The 13,883-nt window shown below is 52.7% G+C and overlaps 1 pseudogene; it reads left to right on the forward strand.

The window, feature by feature from the left end:
* The first annotated feature begins 12,549 nt into the window (after window positions 1-12,549).
* On the forward strand, window positions 12,550-13,410 carry LOC115860511 (transcription initiation protein SPT3 homolog; annotated as a pseudogene).
* Window positions 13,411-13,883: the final 473 nt, after the last annotated feature.

The following is a 13,883-nucleotide window of genomic DNA, read 5'->3' on the forward strand; positions in this document are numbered from 1 at the left end:
CGGGCACCTATCAGTGAAGGAGCCTCCCAGCTATTGTGTGGTAGCTTCCTTGCTACATCCTTAGAGGGGCCCAGCCAGAGCCCATCCTGCCCTGAGCAAAGAAGCCTTACAGACTTGGCTCAGCAGGAGGGCCTCAGGAACCAATCCTTCACCCCAAATGAGATTTGAGAAGAGCCCAGCCCAGATTTGAGAAGCACTGGCCATGTCACCAGACCCCGGCAGCTCTTCCTCACACGCAGGGCCTGCAGGCTCCTCAGAGGCCCGAGCGGGCGACTGTGCAGGAGGCTCTGGGAGGACCAGCTGGGCACGAGGCATGGCTGCTTGGAGAGGATGTCAGACCCGAAGCAGAGGACCAGCCAGTGCACCTCCCCCACAGGACAGCCCCTTGCAGTCCCCAGCGTGTCTGCCCAGGCCCTGAGCAAGGACGGGCTTCTTCAACCCTGGCGCTCCTGGAGACCTCGGGGGGACTGGTCCTCCTGACCCTGACCAGCGCCAGGCCCCTCGCACTCCTCCACCAGCCTCTCTGCACCAGCCCTGCTCTCTTGCTGCTTCTGCACACAGGTCCTCCTCCCGTCCCACCCCTGCCCTTCCTAACTCAGGGCCCCGGATGCCAGACGAGACCCTGCTGTAGCCCTGTGCTGTGCTGTGATGCCACCATGTGCCTCCTGAAGGGGACATCTCCCCCAGCCGCTGCCTGCAGCTGGAACCTTCGGCCCAGTCCCCTTCCCGTTCCTAGGTCACAGGGCTAGTTCACTCTGCTCCAACATGGGGCCAGGAGGACTCTCTGTGCCTGACCGGGGGTGGGGCAGGAGAGTTAGCTGGGAACATCCTGGACAGGAAGCTTGGCAGGTCCCCTGGCGTTAGGTGGTGCAGAAGGGCTCGGGCTGGTCACTCTCAGAGCATGGGACGATGGGGACTTTGTCTTCTGGGTGCCAGCCATGGACGTGAGCTCTAATCTCAGGATTTTACAGGAGCTGAAGAGAGTGACTAAGAAGAGACCCTGCTCACTCCACACAGTAGGAAAAACCCCAGCTGTGTCCACACTCCTATGCACACCCCTCAGGACACATACATAGACAGTCACCCCTGTGCAGCCTCACCTATATGTGCCCCTCGTACACTGCACGCTCTGCTCACACACATGCACACAGCCTCTGGATCCCAGGAGGCAGCAGGGTTTGTCTTGCGAGCGGGTAGGATTACGTGGAATTCATCTCTGGTGCCCGCTGCTCCCAGCTCCCCTCTCACATGGAGCCTCCTCCTTCCCTCTGGCTCCAGAGCTCCCACAGACACGTGTCCTCAGAGAGAAAGGCAATTCTACCCATGGGGTCTTAGTCAGAAGAGACCAGGGTCAGAAGGCCTCCGCTCAAGCTCCTCCCCGATGAGCATCTTGGCAGGTTCCTTCCCGTAGTATTTAAGCCTCCTCAGTCCTGCCTCACTGGCCTGCTAAGGATCCAGAGATCAGGGAAGGAGACACATCTTAGACTTGAGAGCCACCCGTGGGCCAGACATGGTTGGGACACTGGGCTCTGCTCCCTGATGATACCTGTTGAAACCATTTCTTCACTTGTGCAACTAAGCCCATGCACCACAACTACTGAGCCTGTGCTCTAGAGCCCACGAGCCACAGCTCCTGAGCCTGCGTGCCACAACAACTGAAGCCCGAGTGTCTAGAGCCCATGCTCTGCAACAAGAAAAGCCACTGCAGTGAGAAGCCCACGCACAGTGATGAAGAGTAGCCCCCACAACTAGAGAAAGCCCGCGCACAGCAACAGACTCAACACAGCCAAAAGTAAATAAATAAATATATTTTTTAAAAAATTCATTGTCTTGGGGCTTCCCTGGTGGCGCAGTGGTTGAGAGTCCGCCTGCCGATGCAGGGGACGCGGGTTCGTGCCCCAGTCCGGGAAGATCCCACGTGCTGTGGAGCGGCTGGGCCCGTGAGCCGTGGCCGCTGAGCCTGCGCGTCCGGAGCCTGTGCTCCGCAACGGGAGAGGCCACAACAGTGAGAGGCCCGCGTACCGCAAAAATAAAAAAATAAATAAATAAAAAATTTAAAAAAATTAAAAAAAAATTCATTGTCTTGTGTATTTCTGCTTTAAGCAATTTTTCCTTATGTCTGTTATATTCCAAAAACATACACACAAAGTTAAAAAAGAAACAGATCTCAGTGAAGGGGCAGGCTCGAAAGCCATCCATCTATCACATGAAGTGAGTGAGCGCCTGCTCATAACCGCCAATCCCAAGGCACAGCTTCTGCAGCAAACGCTGAGTAAATTTTAGAAAGACGGACAATTACGGGAGATGAATGGAGAGTCTAGAAGCAAATAGGTGTTCACCATATGTTTGTTGAATGAATGAGTGAGCTCTGGAACACATGCATAGTAAGCATTTATAGACACACATGTTTACATGGCACTGCCCTCGAGGTGACAGTCTACGCAGGTGCCTATTCCCCACTAATCCACAAGCCTGCGGAAGACAAGGGAACACAGCTACTCTGCAACCCAGCTTGGAGATGGCAGCACCCAGGGAGAGGCCACAACCTGGGCTGGCTGGGGCCCTACTCTCAGCAGATCTACTTCCCAGAGCCGGGACCCAGTGACTTCAGGTGGAGGTGGATGCCATTCTTGGAGAGCAGGGCATCTGGATGGGTGGCCTTGAGGGGTCCAGGGAAAACTCAAAACAGAGCAAGCAGAGGGCTGTGACCACATTCATCTTGTTCATGGCAAACTGCTGTGCGAGGCAGTTCCTGCGATGAGCAGCACAAAATGACATCAGGCTACACGGTGTCCAGAGTGATGAAAACCAGTGCTCTAAGTGACCAGCAGAAATCAGTAGCTCTTTTTGGATGAATAACTGGCTGATTGATTGATTGACCTGGGCTTAAGAAACAGACCCTGGGAGTATGATGAGGGTCCCAGACCAGGTAGGTTCACACTGTGGGCTGTGGCTTAAGGGGTCTCTCTTGGAACGACTCACCCACCCACCTGCCAAGGACAAGACTATGCTAATGGTAGGAGGAAGGTCCCTGGAACTTCCCCTGCATCAGGGTCACCGCACACCCAGCATGGTCCCCCTCATCCCAGAGTTCCCCCAAAGGATGCCTCCCCAATGACATCCTCCATCCTCACCTCCCTGGTCCAGAGGACCAGGGATGTTAGGCTCTCCTTACCTGGGCCCAGCAGAGAGCAGAATGAAGGCAAAAATCCAACCACATTCTCTGGGGAAAAGGGCAGGGGGTCGAAGACCTGAGGGGACAGGCCTTGCTTAAATACCTGCCAGGTCCTAGGGCAGGCTGAACCCGTAGCCACCCACCCCATCTGACCTCTGGGCCCGGGGATGGCGTACCTCGGGGTCGAGCCACACTGCACTGTTCCTACGGTGGGCATGAGCACTGCCAGTGACAGAGAGTCCATGACCACCCTCAACACATCAAAGTACCTCTGATCATCATCACACCTACTTCCTGTAGCCCCCTCACTGAGCACAACACTGGACACAGACATCTGTAGAAAGGAAAAGGGAAAAAGGACTGATGCACCCACCCCACCACGAGGTAGGACAGGCAAGGACTATCACACACTTCCTGCTTTCTATTACCTGACTCTCAAGGGAAGTACTTGTTCATGGTATTATGCTATCAGCAGTAACAGCTACCATTCGTTGGTGCTTACTAGGTGTCAGATCCAGCATTAAACACTCCTCACAAAGCTACCACACACGGTTGTATGGGTTGTACATGGCACAGCATCGTACCCGAAGTGAATGATGCCTCTTGAAGTTGTTCAGGGCCCAACCTGCATGGTGGTACATGCCAGCCCTGACGAATATTGTCTCTTTCCTCCTGAGAACAACCCAGTAAGGCAGGGACCCTTCTCATCCCGTTACAGAAGAGAGAGCAGAGGCTTAGAGGTAGAGGGATTCACCCCTACCTTATGGAGCTAGGACTTGGACGCAGGCCAAACACAAAGCCTGGGCTCTTCCCCACTGGTGCGAGGGTACAGAGAGCACCCGCAAGGACTCCGGTTCCACCCGGAATCCACCCCATCCCACCTGCAAGTAGAGAGCGGCCATCCACAAAGTGACGGGCTTGCTGAGCTGGCGGTACACCTGGGGCACAGCGGGGTAGAGGCGGAAGCTCTCCTTGAGGCACATGGTCAGGTAGGTCATCTTCCTCAGATCACCGCTGCCAGCAACACAGCCAGGCCTTTAAGGGCTGCGAGCAACACGGTCCTGCGGGAAGGCGGTACCTGTACTTTATCTCTTTTGATCCTTTTCTAACCCAGCAAGGTAAAAATGCTTTTCTCCACACTATTGACAAGGAAAGGGAAACACGGAGAGGAAGCACAGTGAAGGCCCATGATCAATGTCTGCTGAGTGAAAATAAGCCACACCCCCAGACCAGTGCTCTTCACTACCTAGCACAAGGTCAAGGGAACTGTCCCAGCAAAGAGCAAGGCCAGGGAAGAGGGCTTTACAATCTCAGGGGATCACCTTTCCTGGGCTTGAAGTTGGCATTCTCCCTTACCCCTTCCCAATACAGGCCAGAGTCACGGGCTCCTCCCAGGGGCCCCATCTTCTGGCCAACAGTATGGCTAAGCCCCTACTATGTGCAAGGTCCTCCCCAGGCCCCAGAGTGGAATGATGCGGGCCCTGGAAGACTAGGACATGACCCTGCCTCAAGGTGACACATTCTAAGAATTGAGGAGACTGACAGGTAGAGGACAGACTGTAACTGGAGGCCAAGAAGGGAGAAGTTAATCCTGATAGACAGTTCTTCCTGGCCCCTGGGGCCCTTCCTTTCCTATTTCCATCACCACTAGGTCTGAGAATCAAACTTGCAGTTACGCCGTACGGACTGATCACATCCTAAATGAAACGGCACAAGTCCACACAGCTGAGAACACAGGTACAATCCCCGGAGGAACGCAGGGGTGTTGGGCCCGCCATGGTTCCCCAGGAGACCTTTGTAGTATCTGAGAGAAACCACCCCCCCAGGACTTGCCCACCCTTCCTGGTGCCAAGGCCCTCTAATTCGTGTCAGAACCAAGAAGCCAGAACTAACCTGGGTTCCAGGTCCTCCACGCACTCTCAGGGTGGGGACAGGAGCATCTGGGGGAAGAGGGCAGCTGGCTCTGATATGAGGGTGGGGGAGCAAGGTCTCTGCCCCAGGGAAGCCCACAGGCTGATGGCAAGTCCCACTTTGATGGCAAGGAGAAGTGGAGGGGACATGAGAGGAAAGGGATTGAAGATCTCCTAAATGTCTCTCATACCCACATTAGGGTCAGACCTCAACCTTCCCAGGAAGGGAACTTCTCTGTACTTAGCACAGTCCCCCCAAACACCTCCTGGCCCCTCCACTTGTCCTCTCCATCACTGTCTCCTCTATCGGTACCCCACGCTAGTCTCTAACATTCACCGTCTGTTCATTCAGTGATGCCTACTCTGGGCAGGCTCTGTGCTGGACCCTGAGGAGACAGGGAAGAATCAGACTGGATCTCCATCCTCCAGGGGTCATGGTCAAGTGGGGAAGATGAACAAGTAAACAGAAGATGACAACCCTGTGGGACAAGTGCTGAGATACCAAGCCTGGGGCTGATGCAAAATGCTGGTGAGGCACCCCAACAGCCTGTGGGCAAGGAAGGCTCTGGTGTCTGTTTTCCCCCCTAGACAGTAAGCTCCTTGAGAGCAGAGCCTGGGTCTGATTCATCTCCCAGACCCATCCTGTCCTTTTCTGGGTGGCTCCAGGATGCAGGTCGATTACCAGGCCATCCTGAGAGGGTAGTTATTTGTACGGGCAAGAATAAGCCTGGGCAGTCCTCACCCAGCAGTAAAGCTCACCACTAGTGTCAATCATGGAGGAAAGGCAAAATTCTCTAGACTGCTTGTGGGAAAAGTGTACCCAGGAGCTAGTAGAAGTCATTATTCCTCTCTCTGAGCCTTAATCTCTGGCAGCTGTACCTGAGTTCCCAATGCTGGCTGCAGATCAAAATACTTGAGGGTGTTTTTTAACTCAGACTCCTACTTCCAATATGTTAATTAGGGTCTTCAGAGCTTGGGGGCCAAGGAATCTGCTTCTCACAGTTGATTCCAATGCAGCTGTCCCTTGCCCTGTGTTCAGAAAACTCTCGTCTACATCCCCATGAAGGCAGGAAACTAAGAGCTGTTCCTGACAACGTGTGCTAAAGTGGTCCCCGCTGCCCTGAGATAAGTGGGAAGGATGAGTCAGAATCTGACCCCAGGAAGATGTCTGGCTCCCCACCCAGCCCATAGGCATGGCAGGGAGGACCCCACCTCTGGGGTCACCGACTGTTTAAATGGTCCGGAGGTCTCTCAGGTGGGACCACTCGTCCCTGCCTTCACTGCCATTTTCTGCCCTAAAAAAAGGAATCTTTATACTGCACAGAACAAAGAGAACACTGGTTAAGCTCTAAACAAGATTGCCTAGCTGTATCAGACTATCCAGGGGTATTTTTCCCATGTTATCCCCGAGTCCTTAGCAGAGCTCTGTCTGAACCTTGGGCCTCAGAATGATGGGACAGAATGATGGCCCGCTTGGGTCCCAGCTTTTGAGTGTCCCCATCCCCCACCCCCACCTGATGCCAGCTTGGAATACAAGAGTGAGGGGGAGACCCAGTGGGAAAGGTGAATGGGAACCACGGCTCCAAGGACCCCATTCTTCTGCCCAAGCATACAGCCTCCCTCCATGGCCCCCAGGGGTTTAGGCCAGATTCTCTGAAGGTAAGGAGGCCGTTTTCTTCCACCATCCCCCTCCTGGTCACTTACGTCGAGGGCATGCCCGAAGAGTCAGTGGGTGGGGGGCCCTGGGAAGCTGTCCAGAGCCCTGGCCAGCATCTCCCTCCCCAGCAGCAGACGAATGAGCTTGAGGAAGCCTAAGACCAAGATCAGTCCAAAAGCCCACAGGCTCAGCTGGGAGAGGCTCGGGGAGAGCAAAACAGGCACCATGGCTTGAGTCGCAGCCACCCAGGTTCCCACCTGCCTCCTGATGCCCTCAAGTTCTCTTATACTATGAACCCAGGCACCCTGCCAGCTCCCACCCCAACCACGCCCTGCTGTTGGCAGCAGCCCAGGCTAGTCTGAGCTCCACAGGGCAGAGACGACAGCCCTCAAATTCACAGACAACAGAGGAGACAGCCTGGCTGATTTCTGCCAAAACTCAACTGAAGAAAAACTAGATGGTAGGCTTCAAAGCAATGAGGCAATGGGTTTCCCTATCTGGTTCCTTAGAGGAGCACCCAGAAGGCGATTCTCGGTGTAATCATCAGCATAATAATGACCACCTTTTCATATAAGCTACCTTGGCTGTTTCAGGCACTCCCTACACACTATCTCATTTAACCCCAACAAGGAGGTCATAGGTACTCACTCTTTAAACTCATTTTCTAGATCATGAAACTGAGGCTCAACTTGCCTGTGCTTTCTTGCAAGAGAGCCTCCGCTGTCCCCTTCAACATGGACCACTGGGAGAGCTCGCATTTATGCCAGACTCACGATGCTTAAGTCTTTTTTTGTGAGGCACCTTCAGGGGCAAGATTCTAGCCCCAGAAGGGAGAGCTTGGGTCAGAAAAACGCCAACTCCACTCCCAAGATCATAGTACAGACTTGAACTTGGGAACATTATTTTCACGGTGATGAGGAGAGATCACCAAGCTCAATGACCCCTGGACTGATGGAGTGAGGCACTTGGTCCCAGAGAGGGGCAGGGAATTGTCCAAAGGCTCATAGCAAGGCAGCAGCAGCTCTTACTTCCCCAAGCCAGGGCTCATGAAGGAATTACAAGTGGGGTTAGCTTGGGCAGAGCTCCATTAGAGGGAACAAGAAACAATCTGATTAGGGTGAAGGGCACAGCTTGGGGGAGAAGAAAACATTAGGGCTATTGTGAAGCCGAAACCACAAGGAGGAGCATGTTGGGAAACCGGCATGTCAAGTGTTAACATGGAGCCTTGGACAGAGGAGAAAGTGGAATGATCTTTGTGTTCTGTGCTCCAAGCCACAGAGTGGGTGAGGAGAAAGGGTGGTTGGAGGTGTGTTCCAGGAAGATCTCCCCCTCCGTGTGTGTGCAGTGGCTCTGAGCCGGCCTGGCGTGGAAGGGGCCTGGAGCCCGGGTGGGCAATCAGGAGGAGGGAATCAGAGGGAGGACCAGCAGGGTGGAAGTTGATGACGGCCTTAGAGGTGCTGCATACCTCCTCCTGCTAGAAGCACGACCCAGTGCTCATGGGCTATTTGTCACACACCCTGCTGTCCACTCCCTGGCTGATATCTGGCAGCCGTCCACACTTCTAGAGCCCAAGAGAGGTCACCATGTTGCCAGAATCAGAGACTGGACAGCAGTCAGTTCCCAAGCCCTACTCCTACCCGCTACCCCTCGGGTTACCTTGGCAGTGTGATTCTTGGAAGACAAAATGTGCCTCCGTGGAGCTCCCACTGGCTCTGTCCTCAAGAGCCCAGTAGAAAATGTCAACTGTAAAGAAAAGCTTGGAGATAACCCTCTATCCAATAGTATGTGTGTTAAGGGGATGGAGACATTGAGCCTCTGCCTTTATCCAAATGTTTTCCAATAGCTCTTCTCCTCCAGAAAGCCTTCCTCCACTTCAGAAACACAAATGAGAGCCAGTCTTCTAACTGAGTCTGCAGCTCTTCTTGGATTTGTTCCCTTTTTCCCTTGCAGCAGTTGTCTTGTTTTATCAAGAATGCTTGCCTTACCCTCAGATCTACCCATTCTGCTGCAAGCCAGAGACTGAGCTAGTCTTTTCCCTCGTTTGCATGGCTGAGCAGAGGCAGACAAGACACAAGCACTCAGTGAACCCACGCTCAGGTGGATGAGTGAAAGGATGGATAGCCTGGAGGGTTCTGCAGGCACCGAGTTTTGCTGGAGTTAGGGGAATGTGGGCAACGTGCACCCACCTCACTGCCCCACTCTTACCCATAGCTCTGTAAATCTTCAAGGAAGGCTCTGTATCAGGGTTCTCTCCTCTTCCCCAGCACCCAGCATACAGTAGGCACGTAATAAATAATTGTTTGTTGAATGGACTTTGAAGGGATTGGCTATTATTGTAGGGGATGTGGGGAAGAGAAAGGGGGAAAAGGTTGATTGACCAAAGGCAAAATATATTGGAAATGCCATACAGGTGCCCCTCTAGACAGTGAATTTGGCCCCTCTTGTGGCTGGGTCCCAGTGGCCGCTGCCTGGTGGGGAGCCCAGAGCTCACCCCATCCTCAGCCTGACACTTACCTCAGTTTCCCGGGGATGTCAGGCAAATAGAGTGAGTGGTAAGTGTGAATTCGTGATAGGGGAGAGGAGGGATCAGATTACGTTCATGGGAAGAAAAGTTGTCTCTAGAACCATAATTCTCCATCTTGGCTGCACACTGGAATCACCGAGAAAGTTTCAGAAACATCTGATGTCCTCGACGCATCCCATCCTCTGAGCTTGCCCACCTCTGTCTCCTGTTCACATGGCCTTCGTCATGGGGTGGTGGTAGGGTTCCTGAGAGCATGGCAATGCTCTGTGCACGTTGCCGGTTTTCACGGCTACTCACTTTGGGCTACAGTCAGTGCCCAAAGTGAGTTGGGGGAGGCAGGGGAGATGGCTCCTCACCCTGGCATCCGGGGCTTCCTGATCTTTGTCAGCCCCGCTCCTTCCACCTGGTCTGTATTTGCTCACGGGCCATCCCATCCTGCTTTGGCTGAGTACCTTGGTCCTGAAAGTGTGAGAAGTAGGGGAGGGAAGTATGGAGTGTGTAGATGGTGAGGGCAGGGGAATGTGAAGGGGCTAGGCTGGACTGAAGCTGGTTATTCTGCAGGCTCTGACCAGAGAGAGGAGGGGTCTTCTTCCAAGGTGTTCTGATCCACCCTAAGGATGGCTTTGCCACAGGGACAGCTAAGGATGCAGCATAATGGAGGAGGACTTGTCTTAGAATCCCTGATCTTCCAAGGATGCCAGACCCCAGCCCTTCCACCTGGGATGGTGTGGTACTTTAGGTTCTGGGTAAAACAGCGAGCTGTGTAACACTCTGAAAGAAATGAGTAAGAGACGCATCCCTGGGAAATATGGGAATAGTCTTGGCAAATGGGAGGAGAAAAAGAGGTGAGGGAGCAGAACAGATAAAACCCAGCAGACCTAAGTTACATACAAAACGTGAACAAAGATCTGTCAGTGCCTGAGAAGATAAACATCAAAGAGGAGATCTGTGTACAAGAGAAGAGGAGCCAGCAGTGGTGCCAATTTTCTCCTATCAGTCATCAAACCGATTCATTCATTCACCAACATGTATGTATTGAGCACCTACTATGTGCCGGATGTTTCACTGGGTACTTGAAATAAAATGATAAACAAGACAGACAAGGAGCTCACATTCTAACATTGTTCTGCCCCCCCCCCCAAAAAGACTTCTCTCAGTATTCCCAGGAGCCTGGGTCCAGAGCTCAGGCACCCCTGCCTGCCAGGTGACCCTGTTCCTGGGAAGATCACTTCTGTGTAAGCCCAGTAGACTGAAGACCCTTGGGTGAGAGTCAGGAAATGTGGGTTCTGGTTTCAATTCTGTGGTTCACTGTGTGACCTCAGATGAAACCCTGCTGCCCTTGGTGCCTCCGTTTGTCCCGTCAGTGAATCAGATGGTGTCACGGGGCTTTGGTGAGGATCCTGAGATCATGGCAATGCTCTGTGCTCTCCAGGGGGCAAATGATGGTACCTCCGCTCCAGCAGCATTTATGCCCCATCTCACTGCCTCTCTGCTCGCCTTTGTGCTCTGACCGTTTCTACAGCAGCCAGTTGCACACAGGTGTAGCCTGTTGGCACCTCACCTCTCTCATATCTCTCAGTTTTCTGCCCTAGGACGTCCCTGCAGCTGCCATGTGGGGCACCCGGAGGGGTCTGCACAGCCATGCCAGCACAGGTGCACACACCTGGTTGGACCAGACAGTTGACACCTCTGAGGCAACATTTGACTGTCGGCGAAGGGGAATTTCCCCCCCTACCCATCTTGAGTTCTTGTGGCTAGACTAATAATAAAATTGATGCAAGACAGATTAACAAGAGAAAAAGAAACAAATATGATTCGTGCGTGCCTACAGAGGTCTCATAGAAATAGGGCCTGAGAAGTGGCCAAAGCAAGACAAAGATTTTATGCTTTTTAGACAAAGAGACAGTGAATTTGAGAGGAATTGACAGGACAAAGAAACTTAGGTTTGGGTGCTCTATTAGCAAAGGATTTAAGCCAGGTTTGGGCTTGGGTAGCAAATCAGTAAAGAGGTGAACTCTCAGCCCTGAATTCCCTATCTCTGGGGAAAAGGGCATCCTTCTACCTCCTCGTACAGGGAGGGCAAGTTTCACATGGGAGATTTATTTCCCGCTCTCAGGGAGACAGAGAGGAGAGACAAAGTGTCTCCCTTACATACGGACTGTTTCTTAAATAACTTCAATTCAAAATAATCAGTATGCCACTGAGGCATGTTCTGGGGTGGGCTGCCCTGGACCCCAACATGATCAATGAAGAAAAGGAGCTAGTGGATAAACAAATACCCTCCCCTCCCATGCCCCAGCAAGCAATACTGTGGTGTAAACAGCCCCTCAGCGGTCTGGTCCGGCAGGGCTGAGCCCTTTGCCCCCAGGGGTAACCAGCTCCGATTGGCTTTGCCTCCTCCCCTGGTCACTCTTCCCAGCCACCCACCACTCCTATTTTCTGGGGTGAGTCATCTGTTCTGCATTCTGGGGAGACCCAAGCTAAGACCTAGGGCTCTGTGCCCCCTGGTTATGTAACTGAGTGCGTGGGCAGGGCTGAGATGACACGGGTCAGAAGGCAGGGGGTGGGGCCTACATGTTAATTCCACATCCCTGGTGGCGCAGTGGTTAAGAATCCGCCTGCCGGAGAGTGGTGGGGGCGTTCGTAGCCCTCCCTCCTCCACCTCCGCCAACCCCCGCCCCACAGAGAGAGGCGAGCTCACGCCATCTTGTCCCCCCGGACGCGCCCAGCCACCCTTGCCCTTTAGACACGCTCAGCGCCTCCCCTCCCCGCCCCGCGTCCCTTTCCAGGCGTGTCCCCGGCCGCCGCCACCGCCGCCAAAACCGAACCATCTCTAACCCCACATTCTCCACGCGCGACGCGCAGCCGGGTCTACAAGCGTTCCTAGAACAGAGATGAGCTATCTGGAATAAGGCCAGCAAGTGACCTGTCCATTTAAGCCACAGACGAATAATACTGCAGCCAGCCCAATATCTACTGCCACTTCAGGTAGTGGAAGAACAGGGAAGTCTATAAGTTTTGCAGCAGAATTGCAGAGTATGATGCGAGACAGAGGCTGTCCATTGCCACTGCATGTGGATGAATCTAGCTGTGGTTGGAGAAAGTGCATCTTGCCAAAATATATGTGTTTTCTTTAGGTGATTCTAGGAGGCCTCTCCGTGAAACAGCAGTTTTGGTAGAAGATGTAGTACACACTCAGTTAATTAACCTGTTACAGCACTCTGCTGAAGTTTCTCAACTTCGGGGAGCAAGGGTAATCTCTGCTGAAGATCTTCTGTTTTTGATGCACAAAGATAAGAAAAAACTTAGAAGACTGCTAAAGTACGTGTTTTTCCGAGACTACAAATCAAAGATTGTCAAAGGCATCGACAAGGATGATCTTCTGGAAGACAAATTGAGTGGCAGTAATAATGTGAACAAAAGATAAAAAGCTCAAGACTTTCTCAACTCTATTGACCAAACAGGAGAATTCTTGGCAATGTTTGAAGATGATGAAATTGATGAAGTTAAACAAGAAAGAATGGAGAGAGCAGAAAGACAAACTCGAATTATGGATTCAGCTCAATATGCAGAATTCTGTGAAAGTAGACAATTAAGTTTCTCCAGAAAAGCCTCCAAATTTCGAGACTGGTTGGACTGCAGCAGTATGGAGATAAAGCCCAATGTTGTCGCTATGGAAATTTTAGCATATTTAGCGTACGAAACTGTGGCACAGTTAGTGGACCTGGCTCTTCTCATGAAGCAGGACGTGGTAACCAAGGCAGGAGACCCCTTCAGCCATGCCATTTCTGCCACCTTCATTCAGTATCACAGCTCTGCTGAGGGATCTTTCCTGAGGTCCTACCCAGACTCTCCTGAGAACACACCTCCTCCTACACCAAGCGCTCCATCGTCTGGATCACAGCTCTCAGGGAGAACCACATCAGGATCCCTAGGGAATGGGAGTGCGAGACAAGACTCAGCTAAAACCAAACGAAGGAAAAGAAAAAAGAGCATCGCGGCCTGTGGTGTTGAGGCTCACATCAATGCCATCCAGCCCTGACACATCAGAGAGGCCGTTCAACGCTACGGCCACAAGACTGGCCCCCCTTCCACATTCACAAGTGCCTACCGCAGGAATGGGATGGCTTTTCTGGCCTGCTGATGTGACTGTGACTGCGACAACAGGAAAGGCAATGTTATATTAAGGTGATTTCTGTTCCCCTCCTTGGGCAAAATAAAATACAAGTTTACCTTCTCCACAAAACAAACAAAAATAGAATCTGCCTGCCAATGCAGGAGACACGGGTTCAAGCCCTGGTCAGGGAAGATCCCACATGCCGTGGAGCAACTAAGCCCGTGCGCCACAAGTACTGAGCCTGTGCTCTAGGGCCTGCGAGCCACAACTACTGAAGCCCGTGTGCCATAGCTACTGAGGCCCACGTGCCTAGAGCCCATGCTCCACAGCAAGAGAAGCCACTGCAAGGAGAAGCCCATGCACAGCAAGGAAGAGTAGCCCCTGCTCGCTGCAACTAGAGAAAGCCCACGCACAGCAACGAAGACCCAACACAGCCAATAAATAAATAAATAAATAATAAATATATGTGCTACTCCCATTTTATTGCCCTGATTAGTTCA

This window comes from Globicephala melas, chromosome 1, assembly GCF_963455315.2.
Source record: "Globicephala melas chromosome 1, mGloMel1.2, whole genome shotgun sequence".
NCBI classification, from domain to species: domain Eukaryota; kingdom Metazoa; phylum Chordata; class Mammalia; order Artiodactyla; family Delphinidae; genus Globicephala; species Globicephala melas.